This window comes from Haemaphysalis longicornis, unplaced genomic scaffold (assembly GCF_048455015.1).
Source record: "Haemaphysalis longicornis isolate Haplotype H1 unplaced genomic scaffold, Haemaphysalis longicornis Haplotype H1 scaffold_1, whole genome shotgun sequence".
Lineage (NCBI taxonomy): Eukaryota > Metazoa > Arthropoda > Arachnida > Ixodida > Ixodidae > Haemaphysalis > Haemaphysalis longicornis.
In genome coordinates this window covers 76996504-77018284 of record NW_027526203.1, presented here as the reverse complement: position 1 = coordinate 77018284, position 21781 = coordinate 76996504, and positions in this window count along the sequence as shown.

Sequence of the window (21781 nt, the reverse complement as noted above, 5' to 3'; positions counted from 1 at the left end):
CTCTTGTTTTGTTGAGTGACCGTGGGAGAGCATTCCTAACATCGTTGATGATATCCCGAAAGCCTCAGGAACTGTTCAGGAACTCACCACCGGATATCACGCTCAGAATAATGAACTCACTTGGAGATTTTATGGTACGCTTTCCGACATTATTTCGACCCAAATCGCGCCTGATCACATTAATTAGGACCACATACTTCCTCTCATAACATGTATTCGCTCACAATGCGGTTACCGATGCACCACTAGCACGGTGTAAGAATATTTAGTTATTCCCCATTCTTCTTGGTATATGGCCACCAGCAGTCTTCTTTACACTGGACTCCTGTTTCTCTTCTCTACCGCCCCTTGTCAAAATCTGTTCCGAGCATTGAACATCTCTTGCCTCATGTACTGCCGCCAGCGTTCCCACAAGCACACTGGCGAATGTCAACAGGACCGAAAAGAGCGTTATGATGCATCACACCTCCCTTTTGATATCCGTAAAGGCGATGAAGTCTTGCTGTGGACTCTTATACAAGTTCCTTGACTTTGGGAAAAGCTACTTTTCCCTTTTATTTGACCGTAAACCCTCCGAGAGAAAACTTGGCAGGTCATCAAATTTCGCATAGCCCCATTACTCCACCTGCAGACCACCGCGGCCGCAGCACCTAGATTGTGCGTGTGTCTCGGCTAAATCCGTTACATTGCCGCTCTTCCATGTGGTTGCGGCCAGGATGCCGCCTTAAAGGGGCACCGAAGTGATTTTGCCAAAGCAGCCAAACTTCTGTTCTTGCTTGTATTGCATAGACTGGCGCAAATAAGCACACTTTACGTCATGTACCAGGTTGATAAAGCAGGATTTAATTTATGAAGCATGAGGAAGGAATAATACCATGCGGCATTTGCGGCGGCCGCAACAGGTAACAGCAGTGACGCGCATACGAGATGCGATGTGATTAGACGATGTCCAGGATTAGATTTGAAACCAGTTTTGGTTTCGGTTCGGTGGAACAACATTCTTGGCATCCGAAGTTATTGTTGGCTGGGCATTCGCGATATCTCAGTAATCGGTATACCGCGCCTCCGTCATTTCGGCTGTGAAGTGCGTCAGATAAACCTTCCAGCACGGCGTGAAATTGTAACGATCACTAGCCGAGACATACGCCGTGAATGAACACCCTCCGTGTCACCGGTGACGCTCAAATGCGATGTCATTTGCCGCCACCTTTGGAGCTTGCCTGGCTCGCTGTATCGCAAGAGGCGTGTTCGCACCAGGCCAAGGGTCGGTTTATTCGGCAATGTGATCGCAAGCAGTCGGTGCTTATGGCAATACCACGCCAACGTGAACTCGCCAGGGCGTCAGTGTTGGTCTGCATTCGTTATGCGAAGTCCCTCGTGGAGCAATGAACATTAGAGCACAAAAAATGATGAATTTGGAACAGAAACATTACCCAAAAACATATAAATCAACCTTATGGTGCGATATCGGGGATTCAAAGTTGCGAATTTCGAAACAAAGCACTTAATCCTCCAGGTCAATCGGCTATACGCCAGCACTGTCAGGAATGGAAATACAAAATATGTATCGTATAGCCCGTTTCACTTGCGTTTAATTTTAGCATTAAAAGCAGCTTAGACGACTATTCGTTGAATACTGCTCGTGCAGTAAGCGTCCCCCAAATTCCCACAAAGATCTCATCTCTAGGAACTGCATTCCTGACGCAGAAAAGCGATCGCAAATGTGTGGTCGTGCTGCTAACCGCTGTACGAGTTCACCCAGCGCAAAACCTGCTTCTCGCACCTTGGTTTTACGCTGTAGAATAAATGTTGTGGTTTATATTAATTACTTAGTACCTATATTCACTTCTCTGACTCTTCTCCCGCCACCAATTGCTCTTATATTTTTTTACTATCGTACCAGTTAGCGAAGCGTCGCATGTGCGCTGGCGCGTGGCTACTTGGACTTAGCGCTTGATACAGTCTACTAACAAACTAAAGCACACTCCTCCAGGCGGAAATCGTGTCGTGGGTTAACTTCAACTGAGCTATCTAGTTACGACGACCCGCCGGCGGCCGGCCAACTGAACGCTGGGTCGACAGATTCTATCGGAAGGTGGTCTAGCCCTGCAGTAGCGCAGTCAAGCCAAGCCATCGCGATTGAGCGTCATACGAAACGTTACGTGAAATCGTCAAGGAGAATGCAGAGAGGAGGACAGCACTTTGGAATTGATCATTCGACTAAATAAAGTCGCGTATCCGCAGCCAGAGTGGTCGAAACATGGCCTAGAGACACCAGACTACAGTTTGGACATGGAATCCCGCAATGTTTACAGATCACTTCAGTGTCCCTTTATGATGCTGAGGGGGGGGGGGGGGGATTACTGGGAGCATGAAGCTCCGAAACGCGGTAAGCGGTAATTTCTTTGTTTTACCTTCACATGATCCCCTTAATCCTTGGCAGTAAAGATTGTTGATGTTCATTTCCCCGAAGTCTGGTGCCGATCAGGAACCCAATCGCCCGGGCTCCGGTTGATTTGGCAGGAGGCTTGCACAGCGCCGATGTTCAAGCTCTCGGAGACGGTGGGCCAATTGATGAACTCGAGGCGTTTGGACTTGTTGAATGGAAACGAATACTTTATATACAACTATTTGCATTACGATAACTGGGTACATAAGGTATAAAAAGAAAAAAAACTTCGAACTGCAGTTAGACGCTACCTCTAAGTGCGTAGAAGTCACTCGAGCTTCTCAACACCACCTAACTCTCCTGTGCTCGGAGCGTACACAAACCACTCGAGAAACGACGGCCGGGACTCTGTTCCCACCGCAGGACCCGTGTACTTTCCCGGTACACAGCTGTACCCTGAATTTCCGACGCGATTGTCTAGTCTACCTCTCGGGGCTCAGAAATCTCAACGTAGCTTGAGCGGTCGAGACCCCATGTCTCGCCGGGAACAGCCTAGGTCAGAGCTCAGAGAAGAACGCTGTTTGACGGCCAAGTTCGGCCTTATAACAACTCGGTATTACTCTATCTCGGGAACGCCCCTCTAGCTTTCGTACACGCGTAAGGGAGGGCCCAAATTCACGTAGACAGCTGTCACTCGGCATTTGCCGAATATTTAATTAAGTGCAGCCACATTCGGTTCAAAAGCCTGCGCGCGGGCGAGCAAGCACGAGGCGGCGAGTACGCGTGCCTCCGAAGGGTGGGAGTGAAAAGCCTCGGCTACAGAAATCCAGCCGTTCGTATGCTGGCGCGCAACAAAGGCTTCTCGCGGGAAAGCCGTCGCTGCCGTGCGGTGCGACGACAATTACTCCTTCGTTGCCCCCTACGTCAAAAATCCTCGGAACTTGCCGACGCCGTCTGCATTCTTAAAAGTGATTATTCGCGCGGCATTCCTCCATCCAGGCAAGCCGTCTCCCGAACGCGCCGCAGCGAATTGACGACGGCCACAGCGTAGTGTCGGCAGTGCTGTGCCGCTAGACCGAGTGGCGGGGATCAATGGTTTCACACGCGAGGCAGGGGCGCCTGGCCACTGAACTGATGAGTGGACCTTACACATGCCTAGTAGCGCGGAACACATCGTCTACGTCGTCGGGTGCTCACCAGCATCATCGCTCTGGCTGCTACCGTTCGGGCTGCTGATCGAATGAACAAACCGGCTATGACTGCTTTTTGCATCTCAATATATACGACAACAATATACGGCGTTGGAGCGGCGGCTTCATGCTGTTCGCTATAATTGCAGCTGATATAATTATCCGTAGAGCCCATGCATTTCAGCAGACGAAAATCCCTAATTTACTCGATCTATAACTCCAGAAGCTTTACGTTCAACTGAGAAATGATGACAAGGAAAGCATTACTCAACATGTGCTATACACATTGTTATATGGCACACCGGGGCACCGCCGGGTACCGCGGCTAGTAATTTATTAATAGTATTTTGATGCGTCAGCAGCTTCTAATGCAGTCTTGTTACCATCGAATTACCCTTTGCAATTTCTTTAACGTTAGGTCTCGTCTATAAAATCAAATAAAGGATCTGAACAGCTAACGTAATGTCGTATTTCACAGGGGTAGCTTCGGTTCCGTCTCAGCTTTTGAACCTGCCCAGGGGTCCAGGATTTCCCTGGTTCAAAGACGTTTGGTATGATTCGATACAAGTTTAATTCCGCTCGTGAGCGTCATAGCTATCCGTGCAATACCGAAAAACTGGCCTGTCACCGTGTAATCAACATTTCCTACAGGAATATTGGCCATGCTGAGATAAGTTTGCTCAAAAATGGCCCACGCTTGTATGAAGCTTTGTGGTAGGTCGTTCAAAAGGGTGTGGTAAGCTAAGTACGTAAAGAACCCAGAAATAAGTATCTCGTACAGCAAAACACGATAAAAAATAAACGAAGCTCGAACTAACGCGTAAGACTTGAAGGTAGCGAAGCTTTAGGTAGCCTTCCCCACAACCACGACGGATTGCAGCCTCTTCGCTTTTTCTTCACTTGCGCAGCGATTTTTACTCAATTATTGTTGGTATGAGCGTGAGCTTCCTTGATTTATTCGAAAATGATAATCATTGAACATCACTTTGAAGGGGCGTGCGCTATGATGTGTTTTTCTCGTTCGTAACAAGCGTTGCCACAATTACGGCAAACGGTGGGTTTTTTGCCAATTTTGGCCACTAAGCCTAAGTGGGTATGCTTAGCTTCACAAACGTGCGCCGCGGACGCTGGGCGGTCACCGCAGGGCACGCGCTCACGTGCGTGCGCTTGCGTGCGCTCGACATTTCCTTGGTATTTGTAACTCTGGAGGACAAACTCAGCGCTTTGTTAAACAGGTTCGCAGTTAAAAATGTCTTTTATAACAAGACAAGGCGCAATATAAAATTAGACCTGTCGAGACGAGACGCGCTTCAGCGACGGATATTTTCCTGTACAGTAGTCTGCCCGACTGCAGATACGCCCCCTAGTTGTTTGAACAGGGGAGGTGTCTGCCTACAAAAACTGGCTCTTTACATCTACAACTTCATTAACGGAATGCTCGGGGCAATGAGTACAGCTGCAACCACAATTGTGCGAACTACGTCTATTCGCAAAATTTCGGGTTTGTTTAAATACCCGAGGGCTTTTTTGATTGCTTTTGAAAAATGTCATTTCATTTCAATCTAGAGTGCCGCGACTACACGAAAATCAGCAAAGCCGTAAGTTATACAAAGACACCAGATGAAATCGAATAGCAGTAACGGCTTCAAATATTATTTATTGGGTTTAATAGCGTAAGTAGGTTGTGTCGATTAATATTTTGGGAAGTGAGGTTTAGTCTATAAGTTTGGTAATACAAATCATCTGGACTAGGATCATTGTTGTCCTGATTTTAAATTTTATGTTCATTGTTTCAGTGGACTATATTTTTGTAGCGTTAGTAACCTTTACTGCTAACATTGGTAGTAAAGCGTGGACGATATTGCCATGTCGTACTGTAGGCGCCTCTAAAACGCTTACAAATGCATTGGAACAGAAGGGTTGCACCCAGGAGTAACCGTGCGAGTTTAATTATTGGACAATCGAAGGAGCTTGTGAGAAAACAATAGATGTAACAGAAAGCTAAGGCCACCACGTACGAAAGACCTGCGAGGTTGTTCACTGAAAGTGCGCGCTGTTTCAGCTGCGCACGGACAAATCTTTATGAAAGGGTTGCGTGACACCAAGAGGTAAATGTTGCCATAAACAAAATTCCCGCTCAATAAGCGTGGTATTGATCAGCGCACGCTGATGCAGCACCAATAAATGTTCAGTAACCGATACGTGAAGCAGTGATATGCCCACAGGTACATTGGGTACAGCAGAAGAAACAATATCCACAAGCATAGCGGTACTTTGAATCAAGTGTGGTAAAAGTGACAAAAAGGATAAATCCCTGCAGAAATTTTATAACGGCCTTTCTGATAGCGCTACATGAAGCCTTTAGTACCCGAAATTCTGCACACTAAACGTTTTTACACCCTTCCTGGCTGAAAAAGTATTAAACATCTTGTCGCGTGGCACACACCTTTAAATGGTGTTTTCGAGAAGACATGGTTGTAACGATGGAAACAGCTGTGCTTATAAACACCCTAAATAAGGGTGTAAGGTTGCTCAACACCCCAAGAAACGGTATGGGCAGCGCAGATACGCATGACCATCTTAATCGTATGAGCACGCAGCATGCCATGCAGATACATTCAACACGCACAAATCACATTTGGACCACAATGGAATAGAGCAAGGGCAGAGCGACTACATATTTACTTAAATATACATCTGCTTTTCTTCTCAGTGGCTAAGGCGTTGCGCTGCTGAGCACGAGGTCCAGGGTTCGATTCCCGGCCGCGGCGGCCGCTTTTCTGATAGAGGCGAAAAGCAAAAACGCCCGTGTGTACGAGATTTCGGCGCACGTTAAAGATCCCCAGGTGGTCAAAATTAATCCGGAGCCCTCCACTACGGCGCGCCTCATCGCCTGCGTTGCGCCGGGGCGTTAAAACCTACAATCAATCAAATCACATCTGCTCTTCTTGCTTTTATAGCCAGCAGAGGAAAGTCCTCTGAAAGTGTCGTGGGCTTGTAGCAAAAAACAAATACTTTGCGCGAATTTTGGAATTAGGCATTTTAATGTGAGCATAGACAAGTCAGCATGCACATTTGCAAAAATGTTTTAATCGTGAAATGGTTGCAATGGAATCTTGTTGATACGATTCGGGATATTTTGTTTTTCGGCCTAACCCGGTTTTATTTTCATTTCGAGCCGACATCCCTTTCAAACATTTCAGTTTTGTACGTTCGATACGACCACAATTTGGCCGAAATTTGGATAATACGACCGGAATAGGAGATCTTGATCGACAATTCCAGAAATAATGCGTTTATTATTCGCTTTACTAGCTCAAACCGCGTTCTAGCAGCCCACGATCTGCAAATTGCAGGGCCGCTGAAGTCGCGGCGGCGCCGATTTTGGGGACAAAACATCGCTGCGAGGCGTGGCTGCTTCGTCTGATTATGATGGTACGTCAGTAGAATGGCCGCACCATCTAGCGACACGTATCATGACAAGGGAATGTGCGCAGTTCTCTCGGCAGGCAGCGACTTCTCTTTTAGACTTCTCGCCATGCTCCCTGCTTCCCCTTCTGTTATTTGTTCGCCTTCCGCTTTGCTGCTGTGTTCGGTGGTAATGTTGTGGTTCTTAGGCAAATTTTTTCTTCTCCTCTGGCTGCCTTGCTGCTTTGTGCGATGGTGCTGCAAGGCTTGTGGCAATGTCGAGGAAACGCAAGGCGCTAATTTTGTAAGAAAGAATTGAAAATTGTACGCAAATTGTCAGAGAATCCGAAGGGGAAGCGCGTGGACTTGGCGCGCGAGCTAAGTGTCCAAGTGTCATATAGGAATTTTGAAAGAAGCTGCAAGTTTTGGGCCCCCGAATAAAACAAACGCGACGTGCGAAAGCACCAGCGAATGGAAGACGTTCTCCTTACATGGGTTAAGGAAGTTATACCGGCAAGGAATCAACAGGTCAGCCCTACGCGAAAAAGTCAACATCTTTGCGCTCCTATTTGACATTGATGACTTCCAGGCATCCCGTTGCTGGCCTCACCGATTTAAGGCACGGCACGTATTTTCGTACAAAACAGTGCCCAGCGAAGCGGAAAACACCGCCAGATTCTATAACCCCCTACAGAAGAATTTATTCGTAGACTTTGAAAACAAAAATAGTGCAGCACGAATTGACCACCTGTTTCAATGCAGCCCAATAAAAGTTAGTGTCTGGCGGAGTATGCATATTTTCCCCCATTTTGTAACCTCTTTGGTAAATTCGATTTTCGCATAATACGTTTGACGACCCGGTTCTCGTGAAAAACGTATCACCGAGATTTCACTGTATTAATTTCAATAATTCATCGAATTTTAATAAATACCAAACCCCTATTCCACACCATTTCAGAACCCACCAACAAGGGTGTTCATTTTTTCAGCACATTTGTTCCCACTTGGGTGTAACGCAACAAATTTGGGTATGGGAAACTTAAAAAAATGGTGTCAAAGACGGCAAACTAAGATGAAGTGTGTAAAAGACCTCCAACTTTTTTGGTAATTTATCCCTTTACACCAGTAAACTGGACATTTTCTACAAGCGAGAGGTTGTTTTGTACCTCACGATGTTTAGAACAATGTGAATGGCATACTTTATTACCAGCGGACATGTTTATGCTTGAGGTAGGCTGGGTGGCGGCGTTGTAAAGGATGCACCACCGCAACTAGGGTAGTGAAGCCGGTTTTCGATCATGTTTGAGTGTGAGCACATGATGCGCATGTGCATGAGCACGTCTTACTATACCATTTTAAAGGTAATAGTCTTTTTTCGGATTTTAAAATGCAAAAAATGCAAAAATGCAAGGCTGGAGAAATAGCGACGACGGGGGTCGACCTAGTTTGTTTACCCCTTGGATACGCTGTAAGTGTAGGGGGCACACTAGAACAGTCTTGTGAAATCCAGCTAAACTTGGCCCACCCCTCAACACTTAACGTATAGACTAGTAAGCACATCGGAAAATCGATCAAAACTTAGCGAAGCCTAGGAAACGGTAGCGAAACTTAGCTGCACGAGAAGAAGCTAAGTCGACCGCCAGGCCTGCTTTTTTTTTGCAATTGAACACCTATTTTACACCCTTTCAACATCCTACAGGAAGTCATGGGTGTTGCGGTCAACACCGTTTTTGACACACAAAAAGGTTATAAACCTACAAATTATGGTGTTGGAACCTAAAAAAAGGTGTATAACTTTCCAGCACCCTTCCCAGTGTGAACCGGCAAAGACTCAGCAGAATGGACTGAAAGAAATGCAAAATAACAACGATAGCAGGCTGAGAAAACGCGTACACAAAAGAGATGGGATGAAATGCAGCGCCAGCCCTCACACTGGCGTCGCAAAAAATAAAAAAACAGCAATAACAAATCCGGCATGCAAAATCGGCGCGCATGGGCAGGTCGCTATCTATAAAGCCGGCTGTGGTCTACAGCAGCACCACGCCCGTGTAATTGCAGGGATTTCAACCGACTCCCTCACCCCCGGTGTGTGCTGCATCCTTGCAAGTGCGACATTCACAGCACTTCCATAAGGGGCGCGGCCATAACTTCAAAGTCTTTGTATGCCCAAGACATCGTACTTACAATGCGGACGCCATGATAGCTTGGTCTGATATCGAGGCCGTCCATTAGTTCACTACTGGAGAAGATACGCGAGGAATTTGTTCAGATTTGCAGATCAGGCGCAATCTGACCTAAGGAGCGCGCCTTTACCACCGGACACATCAAAACATATGCCGTAAATACAGAAAATACAATATTACGGTCACCCGCCGCGGTGCCTGAGTGGCTAAGGTGTAGCGCTGCTGAGCGCGAGGTCGCGGGTTCAATTTCCGGCTGCTGCGGCCGCTTTTCTGATGGAGGCGAAAAGCAAAAACGCTCTTGTGTACAATATTTAGGCGCACTTTAAGGATCCCTAGGTGGTCAAAATTAATCCGGAGCTTTCCACTACGGCGCGCCTCATCGCCTGCGTTGCGTCGGCGCGTTAGACCCTACAATCAATCAAAATATTACGATCGATGCTTATATATTTCTAGCAATGTGAAGACGCACGCCTACTTTGATCTTCCGTTGATCTGCTATTGAACTTTCTGTTGAACTTTGAAGCCGCTACCAGCCCCCGGACAGCACCCTGCCTCCCCCCGAAGCTCGTTCCACTCACTCGCCATCGCCAGGAGCATCCTGTTGGCCCAGTCGGTACCTTCACCTCTCATGGTGGCTCGCTCACATTGCACGTGGTGCAGCGGCCTACCCTCCTTGGCGGCGCTGTTTCCTCTGACCACAACTTCAACTTTTTTAATTATAGTCTTTCTTGGGCTACTTGAACAGGGAAATTTTGGTCTGTCTGTCTGTCTGTCGGTCTGTGTGTGTATGTATGTATGTATGTATGTATGTATGTATGTATGTATGTATGTATGTATGTATGTATGTAGAAAATAAGGGTTGGCAGTCAAGAGAACCTCGGAAAGCAAAGGGGAGGTTGTGGTGGGTCATAGAAAGAGATGAAGCATTTTTTGAGTCGAAAAGAAAGTGGAGAAAAAATGCCCGCCGGGTGGGATCCGAACCCACGACCTCCAGAATACCGGTCTGGTGCGATAACCACTACGCTACCGGCGGGGCTGTTTCCCCAGCACTTTCTCGGGTATTTATGTTAATGTATTTTTGTTTCCCGCACTTGGGGGTGGTAGCCAGCGCCACTCGGACTACTCGGGGTGAAGGGGACCTTCTTTTTAACCCCCAGGCCGTGACTAGAGTGTCTACGGCATGTCGAGAGTGGTTGACCAGCGTTGAACCCTCTTAAGCTCCCTTTGGCACCAAGACTGCCAGAACAGAGGCCCTCGCTAAGCATGTAGCGAATCAGAAAATGGGAAATGAGGTATGTATTATGTATGTCCATCTGCCTGTGTGTCTGTCTGTCTGTCTGTGTGTCTGTCTGTCTGTCTGTCTGTCTGTCTGTGTGTCTGTCTGTCTGTCTGTCTGAAAGATAATTTATTATAACCCACATATCAGGGCGCAGCGACTAGTGGTAACACGCTGCCCTACAAACACAATTATCCGATCAGTTTTTATGCAATATGGTCATACGTTGCCCATGCCATACAACAATTGCATGGGATGGTCAACCAGCTACTAGAAAATCAGTCCACTGAGAGTTCACCAGCGTCTGTCTGTCTCAGCGTCTGTCAAAAATCTATACAGAAGTGTTATTTGCTGAGCTTCTTTATTAAAAATCCATGGAGGTTTGGTTTTTGCGATAGCAAATGAAATACTTCATCAACAGCAGAAAACCATCGCCTGCCATTTCCCGCGCTATTATAGCTCCTGGCGGCATTGAAGAAATCAAACAGCAGCGTCAACGACAGGATCCATTAGATGGGTTCCATGTTCCGCTTTGAGCAGTCGCGGAGCAGACTGACGTGGTTCTGTACACGTTGTTGTAGGGTGCCTTACTTCACACGTGTCTCCGCTGTACGGCAGCGCTGGCATCGAGGAACCCGAGCTGGACCAGTGGAACGCGGTAAATTTCAATGGAATTGAGCGAACGTCTGACGTGATTACCTTGGGACGAGCGAGACAGGAGTGGAACAGCATAACATCTGAGCGGAAAAGAGAAGGGAGGCATTTACTTGGCAGAGGTGCCTGACGACTATCTTCTTTCGTCGACATTTGCAACAGAAGGAGCAGATAAGCCACCAATTTTTTTTTGTACGACCAATTTCATGTACGTCGCAACGTGCGTTCATGTAAGATTCAGATCTCAGGCTAATAATTGGTATCTCATTCTTAATAAATACACGAAAACGCCACACGGGAGGAGATTCTCTCTCGGGAAAGAAAATTTTACCCAAGGTAGCCTGGAATGAACTGAAGGAGGTACTATACCGGTGTTCGCTATTTATATATGAAAATGTGGAGACGTTACTACGTGATTTCTGTGCTGTTGCGTACATTTGCACTCGGTGTAGCTTACGCAACCGGAATCTTTACCGGTATGGCCAGTCACCCCGGGTAAGGATGTTCCTGCTGTCAGTGAGTATGTGAACGCATTCTGAATGATGATAGTTTTCTGCTGACATCGCCACGAAAAGTTGCTATACCGGCCTCCCTTTTTAAAGATGAAAGCGTGGTGATGTTTCTTCGTGATTCCTAGGCTGCTGGGTACATTTCCACTCGTAGTAGCTTACGCAACCGTAATCGTAACAGGTATGGCCAGTCACGGGGTAGGTATGTGCCTGACTTCTTAATGATGATAGTTTTCTGTTTACATCCCCACGAAAATTTGCTTGGATGGTAGAGCTATACTGCTTCACAGTAAAAAAATGCAGTTGGATAACGTTACCTTTACCAAGTGGTATGTAGAAACGGCGGACTAAAAGCCCTGTGCAGTTCGACAGTTGTCCACTATTCTTCTCGCTCTTCATTGACACTAAAACCTGAAAAGGAAAATGTAGCAAGTGTAAGACGCGCCCATCGTTGACACGTTTTTATTCGTCCTTCGCCGAGAGCGACGGCAGCGATTAAAAACTGTGTTAGCCGATTTGACGGGCAGCAATGATGATTATGCGATAGCATTTTGACATAGTGTTGATTGTGCGCTAATGCCGATTAGATAAACTTGCAATGCGGTAACAGCTAGGTTACATCGTGCATCCAAAGTTTCAAATTTCAAGTCATCACCATCCACGAGATTGCCGCGTGTCAACCATGAAACTCACTCTTGTTCCCAGCCAGGCCATTTCGCGTGACATTCAGTGTCAACACGTGTAAGCTCGCCTGCCAGCGCAAACATTTGTGCCTGCGGTTAAAACCCGAAGCTACCGGCCGTGTGACCTCGATGGGTCAAGTAAACTGCATTATTCTTGCAGCCACTGTCGTCTGCCTCCTCTAAATGTACTGCTGACGTTCGTAGAGATGGACCACCGCTTCTGAATAATCTGCGTTTAATAACTTTCTGAGCAGCCGCTACTGAATAATCTGCATATAAGGTCCTTCCGCGACGCATTTTCTCCCGGTAAGACGGTCTCCACGCCAAACATCTCGACTAGGCAGCAGCAGCGACGGCGCAAGAAACGCCACAACCAAGGACGGTAGGCATTTGTAGCCCACGGGACTTCGAAGTCTGCAGATGACAAATAATGGGCCGCAGCCGACAGAAAAACAAGCGCATATGTCGCTAGAGAGACAATGGCGTAGCAGACGACACTGGCACTGGAGGAGGCCTTTTTCGCGCAAGCCTGCTCTAGTCAATTTCTCTACCTGCTACCATGATAGGCTTGGTACTCAGCAGTTTTGGGAGAAGAAACGTGCCCTAGTGTCCTGCCGCCTGGTGTTGATTGTAAGCAGACGCCCAACAGTTATTTGAAATAACGTACAGGCATGGGCACTACAATTTTATTGATTGTAAATATGTTTTTTGCGCTCAGACTGGTGATATAATAACAGAGTTAGTTGCCAGGCCAAACAATGCAGAATCGGCGGAACGTTTTGTTCTAATCTAAACCGTCCAGCGAGCGGCCATGCGCCGACAGTGGGTGCCGTGCGCTTCCTGACGTGAATTGCAAGTCACCATAGCTCTCGTGTAGCTCCCCACTGTACGACACAAAAAACATTGAAACTTTGTTTCCTCCCTAGAGATGGCTGAGAGCCGCTGTTTTGCCAAGGAACGATGATTATTGCAGGACGGGATAGCCGAGCTGGCCCTGCGACGAGGCCTGGCCTACAAATCGCCGTAACGAGGCAGTATTATTGGCGTGTTCTGTATAACAAAAAAATGGGCGGAGCTTGCACTAGTGGTGCAAGGCTAGAGAAACAGCAGAACTGGCTGTCCCTCTCCCTTCATCGTAGACCCGGCTGTAGCATCATCACAAGCAGCACCAGCCTACTAGGTCCTCGGCAGGACTAAGGCCTCTCCCATCGACCTCCAACCGCTCCTGTACTGCGTCGCTCGAGTTCATTTTTCGCTCGGGACTTCCTTATTTCGTACCGCCATTAAATAATTGGCCTTCCTGTTTTTCTAGACCCGTATCTCGGTGTCCACTCCATCACCCTTCTAATCCACCGATTGTCATTTGCCCTAATTACGTGGCCAGCCTAAGTCCATTGCTTTTTCGTTATTTGGACTAGGATATCGTCCGCTATAGTTTCTTCTCTGATCAAGGAACAGCATTTCCTTTCCTTAAGTGATACTGTGGTCATTACTCGTTTCATCGCAGGTTGATCCGACCTAAGTTTGCTATAAAGTTGTTAATTAAGCCCCAAGTTCCCGGTCCTAATATCACCACCTCACTTTTCTGCGGATCGTTTCTTCCGCAGGCTTTGACATCTCTCCCAAACTGGACCGCGGTAGCACGCCCTAGAAGCCACGGCCAAGTGGAAAGCCAACGCCCGTGCTACGAACCCAAAGGAAATGCTGAGCACCTGAATGCGATGATAGCTCAATCGGAGAGACACTGGTTTAATAACGCGACGTACACAGGTTCGATTTTGACCTCGGGAAGCGTTTTTTTTTTCTCTTCCGAATAGGCATATTATTGTTCCCCGTAGCTGCTAACTCTGTTCCCTTAGAGCCTTCGGGGTGGCCCGGTGGTTAGGATTCCGGTTTCACGGTCTGAAGGTCCTGGGTTAGATTACCGGGATCTCCCTTTTCTTGGGGTATAAGGGTATTTGGGTATGACGGATGGATTTGTGTCGGCCTAAACAGCACTGCTGTGAATAGATGAGATTAAAACGTGATTCTCCGTACACATGTTCAGTTTTTATGGGCGATATTTGAAGACAAGGTGAGCGTTGTCTCAGTTCGTGTAAATTGCGCACATAGGACATCGCGAGGAGCGTTGTCATAACACCGAAACAAGGCAGATTCAACTTTGTCAAGGATATTCGCTGCCCAATCCCCTCACCTACTTTAAGCGCACAAGAGAGAGAGAGAGAGAGAGATAGAATATTCTTTAGTGATACTGGTAGTGAAGGAGAAATGGGGTATCAAGAGGGGAAAAAATTAGAAGTGCAGGAAATGATGCAAGCAAAGATCAAGCCAAAAACGAAAACAATGGGTGGCAGAAATACGGAAGGACAAAAGCGCACCCGAGAAGTATTGGAACCATGTAAAATTTCTACGCTTAAAAGACGATTTATGAGGAGGGGAAACATTTAGAAGGAGAGCACGCGTTGGCGAATTTTTATCGAGTGATTAGTGAGAAGTTTAGAGAAATAGAGGTAAGAAAGCCTGCGTCGATAACATCAGCGCCACAGAAGACTCTTGAGCTTTCCGGTCTTGAGCTTTCTTGAGCTTTCCGGTCTTGAACCGGTCTTGAGCTTTCCCCCAAGACAACAGTGGGCCCGGAAGGAATACCGATGCAACTAATAAACCTGCTTGGGCCTAAAAGTAAGGCATCGTTTGTGAGGGCAAGAGATCAGGTGATACAAACCAAACAAATACCGGAGGACTGGCTAGAAAGTAGGATGAATTTATTACATAAAGGCAGAGGCAACAGAGCCAGTATTGATTCATACAGACCATTTACAGTAACGTCAGTGGTTTATAGATTCGTAATGCAGGCGATAAAATCAGAAATTCAAGCATGGATGAAAGATAATGAAATCTTTGGGGAACTGGAGAATGAATTTAGACAATACAGGCGATTCAATGATAATTTGTTCGTGATAATACAATGCACTGAAATTGCGAAAACGCAGAATAGACCATTATGGACTATGTTCTTGGACATTATAGTGGCATATGACAACGTAAACAGAGAACTGCTGTGGAGAATGCTGAAACTACAGGCATTAGATGGCAAGTTCATACAATTCCTTATAGCAATCTGTAAAGATGATAGAGTGCACCTTACATGGGAAGTAAAGAAATGCGCCCTGCAGGGCAACATCCATTGGGGACTGAAACAGGATGTCCTTTGAGCCCAATACTGTTTATGCTGTGCATGGCAGGGTTGGAAAAGAAACAGGAAGAAAGTAAAGTAGGGCTCAACCTAGCATTTATGCTGCAAGTCGAGGTGGTACAACAGCGTATTCCGGGAATGTTACACGCATGCGACATTGTTTTTTAGCTGATAACAAGACCGATTGAAACGGATAATAAATATTAGCGGCCCGGAAGCCACCGACCTCGGCTTAAATTTTATCCCATAAAAATCTGGAATAATGGTTTTCAATGACACTACCACTGATGTAGTGTCTATCCAGTATGGCAAACTACGGACAGTGAAGGAATATAAATATTTGGGTGTGTGGATAAACGAAGGGGATGACTACTTCAGAAGTCACGAGGAGCCACTTAAGGGTGGGGGAATGCGAAACGCAGCTCTGCGGGCGTACAACAAATATAAATTTGTTAGAGGAATGTGGAAAGGAGTAATGTTTCGGGGTCTCACATTTGTGAATGCTGTACTCTGCTTAAAATCAGATTTTCCATCAGTCCTTAAAGTGAACCGGACAACAGTAGGCAATTTGGCCTTAGGCGCGAACGGAAAAACAACTAACCAAGCAATGCAGGGGGATATGGGCTGGGCGTCGTTTGAAGTTCGAGAAGCAGAGACTAAAATATGTTTTTAGATGAGGTTGAGAGCAATGCATCAACGTAGGTGGGCAGCTAAGGTGTTTAGGTACCCATACTTGAAAAGCGTGGAAACGCTGTGGTTAAGAAAGACTAGAAGGTTAACGATGAAATACGGAAAGAACAATGGAGAATCCAAAATAGCCAAGGTAACCGAAAAAGACGCAAGGCCGATAGATACGGATAAACGGAGAGAAAAAAAATGAAACCTAAAACGTCGTTAAAGATGCACAGGGTGGAGAAATTGGACATCAGAAAAAAAAGTTTCTACGATTATTCCCAATGCAGTGGTATGCTTTCTGAGGCTAGAGCAAGTTGCTTGCGAACGAAGAGCTTTGTGGGGAAGTATTCACAAAATGGTGCAGTATGCGTGGTCTGCGGAAAAAAAATAGAAACTATGTGACACACAGTGTTACAATAAGAGGGTATCGATCCAAATCTACACGAGGGAAATTTTCGGCTTCCACAAGCCATAGGATTTAAGGGTAGCAAAGAGGAAGTTAAAGGGTGCATGAAGAGAAAATACAACTTTGTTTAACTGTAAAGAGTTAGGCTTCAGTACCTCACTCAGCTCGATTACGGCAAAGAAAGACGTTTTTTTAACCGAGAAAAATGCGTGAAATACTTAGGAACTTTCAAATTTTGCGCCGCAGTGACGTGTTATCGGCGCGAGTGATGTCATATGAGCCAGCACTAAAAACATAATTTTCCGTGGGTTAGGTGCACGTTAGCATTCAAGTGATTCGATCAAACGGAACTAGCGGTCCACTACAATCATCCAGTCATGTGTCCTGACGATTGATTAGTTCGGCCGCCGTCAATCGGCCAAACAAGATTCTGTGACATCATAGAAACGTTGCTGGAAACGGGCGAACGGGTCGCCACAGCTCCCCACGTTTTCTTTAATATCTCCGTTATTTTTTGGAAGTTTGCGATAAAATGGGTATCATTTTTATCAGAACAAAGCAGCCTTTCTAATAAACCAAACTTGTTTGTCTTCATGGCCCCTTTAGCTCCAAGGCTGTCGAGGTGACTAAAAGAAGATTTGAATGCTGGTTAACGAAAGGCAGAGAGCACTATTGCCTAGGACAGTTACTGCCTGCAACAGGAAAAAAGAGTATTTCGTGCCTAACCAGTTTTGTGTTGCTGCCCTAAGAAGCGTTAGTATTAAACCAAGAGTATAAAACATAGGTATATGAGTCCGTTTTGGTAAGGTGACACGTCACCATCACGCTACAAAGGGGAAACCAATATCAATCATCATCATCATCATCATCATCAATCATTACTGGTAGGGTTAGCCTGGCCAGGACGGCTAGCATGCTACACCAGTTGTATAAAAACAAAATGAAATCGATGAAGTGATGATTATGATGGCTATGATGACGATGATGCGCTTATTAATAGAGTCTCGTTTAGAGAGTTTGATCGAGAAGACAGTAGAGCTTTCGTCGCTCGAGATGCTCGTTTAGAGTTTGACCAAGGGCCTAACGCATCACTTAGGGTAAGTCCTCTAGAAAGCGGAAGTCCCAATGACACAAAAAGGGATGTCCTAGCTGCTCTATACCGCTCTATACCGCGTACGCCACAAAGGCTGCAAAAGGGGGAAGCGGCCGGTTTCATCTTGAAGCGAAAGTTACCTGTGAAAGCGACATTTAGCCGTATGCGGTAATGAACTGCTTCGTCATGCTTCGACAGTGCGTCAGACATTGTAAAGGTCCCGTCCTGGTCTATGGAGTGAAGCGGTGCACAATTTTGTGGTACAAGAGCCCACATAGATCGCTGAAAACTCCAGGCAGCCTTCGACACAAGAGCAGAAGCATCTCGTCTGGAGAAGGTTATCGGTAACCCTGGCCCGTGCAGGTCATGCGCGCTAGATGCCGCAGTGCCCGCCTGGGCGTTCTCAGTTATACCGCAGTGGGCAGAACTTCAATGAAACTCGACATTATGATGTGCCTTCTGAATTTGTAAGTGCAATGTATTAATGTCGTAAACAAGGTGATCTTTCGGGTAAGATTTTGAGCACTGAAGGGCCGCTCGAGGATCCGTGAAGATTGCCCACCGACGTGCTGGTTGCTCGATTCGCAATTGCGTGCGAGGGAGCTGCTGCGCGCCAAGAGCAAGTGGTGCCAGTCGTCGACCGTCCACCATAGTTCGCACCATGAATGTGGTCTTTGGAACTTCAAAGCACACCCTCCGGTCTTGCGCTTGCATACTTTCGAGGACTCTCGCATTTTCCTTTGAGAGGGGGAGAAGTGAAGGAAGGCTGTAGCGTAACAATCCTACGCACAAATCATTATACAGTCGGAGAAGAGTCGGGGCTGTGCATCCGCTGGCGTTACTATAAATCATGCGGCAGATGTTGGCGAAGGATGAAAGCTTGTCTTTTATATGGCGATCGTGCTTTGACCAAGTGAGCGACCTATCGAATATCACACCCCAACACTTGTGGTACAGTATAGGGGATAGTGCAGCCGGCAACGGTTAGCCGATAATTTTACATAGCACGCTTCATGAAATCGATGGCAGCGCACTTGCCAGCTGATATATATCGGCCTCGAGTGCCGCAATGGAATTGATAGTCCGTTGCAGTCTTCCACGCAGTACCCACCTGTTGCGTGCAGCGCTACATATGCAGACGTCACGGACTGCGGTAAACTCTTGTCTATGCCCATCATGGCGATGTTGAAGAACGTTGGTCTGAGGACACCACTTATGGAACACCACGGGTCACTATGTATAGCGGTGTGTCAACGCTGTTCGCTGACACGTAGATGCATCTATCTGTTAAGTAGTCAGAGATCTATGCATACATGTCACCCCCAAGGCCAGAAAAACCTCATGGCCAAGCTTATAGCTTCATGGTACATGCGGTCATGGGTTGATTTGATATCAATAAAGACGGCGATAGAAATTTTGCGCTGTGTTTTGGTTTGTGTTTTGTTTTTAGCCAGGGTTATAGTGTTTTCAACACTACTACGTCTTTTGCGGAAACCGACATCTGTGGCGGGTATGCATTGCGAGTGGTCAGGACCCAGTCTAGCCGACGGAGCACCATTTTTTTCCATAAGTTTTCCGACGCGCTCAGGAGGGCTATGGGATGGTAAGACTCCATGGAAGTTGGTATTTTTTCTGGCTGCAGTGCAGCCCCAATAAGTCACTTTTTCTATTTTTGCTCTAGGCGGCCAGTTTCCCAAGAACGATTGATGATGCCTAAAAGGCAGTTCTTTCCCCTTTTTGCCCAAATAAAAAGGGGCTGTGTAGCTGATATTGTCCGGACCTGGAGAAGTAGTTTTCTTGACAGAGGCCAGCGCAGCAGCGAGTTCTGTGACTGAAAACGGTTCATCCATGGGTGATGTTATGGCTAGGGTCGGCGCACTTGTGGGCGACGAGTGCCCCATATTTGATTTCAGCGCAGCGGGGATTTTCTGCAGAAGGCGTTTGCAGCGTCTAGGTCACTGGTGGTCTTGCTTAGCGAAACATAGTTGAAGGAGTGACGTTGTGTTGGTGGTGCCCGGAGACTTCGAACCAGGCGCCATATTCCAGATAGTGGTTTCCTGGGCCCAACTTTGAGTAAAAAGAAGTACACTCGCGCTTGGCCAACGTGTTCGTGTGCCTCTGAATGGCCTTCTGTGCTCTTCTAGCATCACGGATGTCTTCAGTTGACTGCGTCCTCCGCGCTTTTCTGTCGGCTCTCCGGCGCACTGCGCGAGCCTTTTAAACTCTGCCTCAGCGGTAGTATACCTTTTCGGTAACCTCAAATACTAATGGCAGGGAGTCCTGGCCGATAAAAGTGTTTCTACTAGATCCTCATAGAACTACGAACAGTCCACTCTCTCCTCTACTGTGTATTACAAAGACGTCCAGTCAGAGCAATGCACTGTCCGTTGAGGACGACTGCCCAGTACACCATTCACAGAGACGTAAATCGGAATGTGATCGCTGCCGTGGGTTTCAATGTCTCATACCCAACTCGTTCTAGACAGCAGTTGCGACGACACAATGGTGACGTCAAGGGCGCTTGACACGATTCCATGGAAAAACGTTGGCTCTCCAGTGTTAAGTACACACATATCCTCCCTTGAAAATAGTGAAAATGCGGCCGCCATTTAGCTGTCACCTTTATTCCGCGCCAAGACGGTGGGTGGGCGTTAAAATCACACGCCAGAACGTGGGGTCTTTGAGTGCCGTTAATAATTCCTGCAAGTCGATGTATGTCTACTGCCACACGAGGAAGTATATAGTCACCAATAATAGTGAAGGGCACGCCACCGCCTCGCACTGTAGTTGTCCCAGATTCGTTTGATGCGTCGGGTGGAATACTATTCCCTATCATGACAAGGTCGTTACGCAATGCTAGGAGGACCCTTGTTAACTTCACACCAATTGGCGATGGTTAGACCGTGCTGCCCGAGAGAAGAATATTTTTGGATAAAGACATGGAAAACAGCGCGAAAGAACGGGATGCAGAGTAGAACACACAGGCATGGCGCTGTACAACAATCAAACTTTTATTGCTTGCAGGCGGCTTAGGTACACATCTACAAAGCAATGGCAAGAAAAAAGGGAAAGGAGGCGACAAAACACAAAATGAACAAAGGTTCTTGTCAAAAAAAGCGTTCACATTCGTACATAAAATGTAAGCCCAGCTATTCATTCGAAAAATAAATGATTTTTACATCAATGAGAGCGGTGGCAAGTGTGCAAGCAAACTGTCTGTGTTATTGTATGAAAATAAAATCATGTACCTTTCGAATGAACAACTTGTCTGAAATTTTATCGATGAACGTGACCGCTTTATTTGACAAGAGCCTTTGTTCATTTTGTGCTTTTTCGCCTGCTTTCCTTTTTTCCTTTCCATTGATTTGTAGATGTGTATTCAAGCCGCCTGCAAGCAATAAAAGTTCAGATTGGTTGTTCGTCAGCGCCGTGTGTGCGTGTTCTACTCAGCGTCCCGTTCCTTCACGCTGTTTTCCACGTTCTTAACATGCACTAACCAGCCCACTTGCTGCCCGTTTTAAGATATCTTTGGATAATCGGGACTCCCAGATGGCGATCACCGGGAAATGATGCTTCTGCACGAAACGGCGGAAATCATAGAGACGCTGCTGGAGTCGGCAAGCATTCCACTCAGGTATTATTTCGTATTTCGAATTTCTTGCAGTTTTAACACTGGGGCTGCGCGCGTTACCGTAGCTAGCGCCATTGATCAAGGAGGGGTGAGACAAAATACAACAGTGTCACAATAGCCGTAGCCACTGGGGACCCAAAGGAAGCAGGTAAGCTGCGTACAGCGTCCACGAGTGGTGAAATCATTGTCGAAAGCCCACCAAAGCTTCGGTTAACTACTTTTTGACCACAATCATCTCTCGGCGGAGCTCGACGGGCCAATTTCAATATCCGCGAAGCTGGAATTGGCGGTGACGCCGTCGCTGGTGCCGACGCAGGCTCCGCTGCAGGTGCGGAAGTATGGACAGTTTGGACATCTTTAGTGCAGACGCATGAGTCCCCCCGGGCCCTCTATCCGGTTGCATTTTCGCGGTGGAGGGAAGTCTTCCTCCACACTTGTGAACGTTGAACTCCCAGCGGACACGTCTCGTCTCTGCAGGACCACCCTTTCTC